Source organism: Pelmatolapia mariae, linkage group LG6 (assembly GCF_036321145.2).
Source record: "Pelmatolapia mariae isolate MD_Pm_ZW linkage group LG6, Pm_UMD_F_2, whole genome shotgun sequence".
NCBI classification, from domain to species: domain Eukaryota; kingdom Metazoa; phylum Chordata; class Actinopteri; order Cichliformes; family Cichlidae; genus Pelmatolapia; species Pelmatolapia mariae.
The window spans coordinates 33,766,581-33,768,948 of NC_086232.1; positions in this window are offsets into that span (position 1 = coordinate 33,766,581).

A 2,368-nucleotide genomic window follows, 5' to 3' on the forward strand; every position below is an offset into this window, starting at 1 on the left:
GGCTACGTTCACACTGCAGGCGAAAGCGCATCAAATCCGATTTTTTTGACCCTATGCGACCCATATCCGATCATGGTATGACAGTGTGAACGGCACAAATTCGATATTTTCAAATCCGATCTGGGTCACTTTCGTATGTGGTACTGAATTCGATACATATCTGATGTTTTAGAAAGCGACTGCTGTTTGAATGGTCAATTCGCATTAAATCCGTCTTTTACGTCACTGACACAAGACAGATGCCAATTATCAGCTCCGGAGAAGCGCCCAAGAAGACATCGCGAACGCTTCCTGGCCATCCAGCGTAGATGTCAGTGAAACTGTTGGGAAGACAATGTTGGAGAAATGTGAACATTTTATTTGTACTGTATAATCTGCAGATTCTGACAGAAATCTGCAACTATCCTTTGAAGCACCGCTCCTCTCTAAAACAGCAATAAGGATAATTATTAGGTTATTTACATTATTATGTAAATAACAAAATAACTTAAAGCAAAAATTGGGAAACGTCAAGTCTTTATATTAAGGGCCATCAGTCAAACAATATTGTTTGCTCTGGGTCTAAAGAGAGCGCGTTGTGTGTGATGTCTTCTTTTGCGCATGCAGGCTGCTTTGAGGGTTCACACTAGAGCGCGTTTGCTGTCGCATTTTATTTGTAGTGTGAACAAGCAGACAAAAAAATCGGATTTGATCAAAAAATCGGAATTGAGCATTAAGACCTGCAGTGTGAACGTAGCCTTAAAGAGGCAGCTTTATTGCACTGTGGCAGAAACTCCAAACATAAATAAAATAGAACAGAGCTAAACTGAAAACACAAAGCTAATAACAAAACACTAGTAAAACCTAAAGACGAGAGACTGGGAGCACGGAAAAAAGAAACACACAAGTTGAGGGTACGACACAATGCTGAACACTGGGGGACACACCCTATAAATACACATGCAGGGAACGAGGAACAGGTGGGAACACAGCCGGGAGAAATTAGACCTAACGAGACAGAGGAAGCGAAAAAACAGGAAATCCACAGACTAAACTCAGAGACAACTCCAACAAAGAATGGAGGGAACACAGAGTATAGGGACCAGAGTGACATGATGGGCAAGGGAATACACAAGCTAAGGAACACAGAACAGAAACCAAAACACCAATAGTCATAAACCATGAACCAAAAGGAAAACAGACTAATAAACAACAATACAAAATCAAGACACTGGGCCACCGGCCCAGGACCGTAACATATACTTACTAAAAATACTGTGGTATTTAAAATACTGTGGTGGCTACAATTTACTAAGCAATAAGTTCCTGTTAAGAAATATTTGACACTTGCATAACAAACATGCCAGAAAAATTTAAGTGATAAAGTGATTAATTTGTTATTGGTATAAAATGCATAGATATGTAGCAATACAAAATATAAACCAAAATAACATGAATTATATCCATTATATCTGTAAAACTGCCTTGCATACAGGCCTTGAAAGACTATTGTGCTTTTTTTATGGTTATTTTAAAAACCTAGTTACTCATCATCAGGTAATAAATCCAACTCATTTATCCACTATAACTGACGTCATAAATTTCTTATTGGTTGAGCCTAGGCTAGGCTGCATTACCCAGAGCCCTTACTTCCCCACTTGCTTGGAATAGTATGGAGCCAGAATGATTTTGATATTGGAAAAAATGACACTGAAAGATAAAAACTGAAACTGAAAAATGAAACTTGGATACAGGAAGTAACAAAAGTTTTTTGATACTATCCCCCACCCCCCACAAGATAACATACAGAAATTAAAAATTATAGCTTCAAGCAAAGATGCTTGTTTTTTCTAACACAATCTTCTTTTTTTTACACAGAGTTTTTTGTGTGTGTGTTTTTTTTGTGTGGTTTTTTGGTGGGTGTAATAGAAGCACAGCAAATCCTATGTAATTTTCCATATAATTTGAGTTCAGCATGGTTTGTCAGATCCATCCCAAGCTTCTGTTAGCTAAATCTATGCAATGCTGTCTCGAATTCAGGTGGAACTGTTAAATTGCACGTACGTCTTATCCAGTGACTCTGCATGACTCTTGCATGTGTTACCTTAAAACAGTTTTACCCAGCTCGTATATTCGTCAGGACTCCAGAAAGAACATCGGGACTCAGTAGTCAATTAACAACACTTTTATTAATCCACAGTTATTGATTACACCTTCTAGAAGATGTACAGGACCCCGGACTTTCTCTGCAGATCTCAACCACTTGTCTGTTACATGCAGTTTTGTATAAGTGACCCCCCCCCCCCCCCCTTCTAAACCCTCTACGAGGTGCCATAAAACTAAATGCTATGTTTACATGCTTGTGTGTGCGAGCACGTGAGTGCCTACA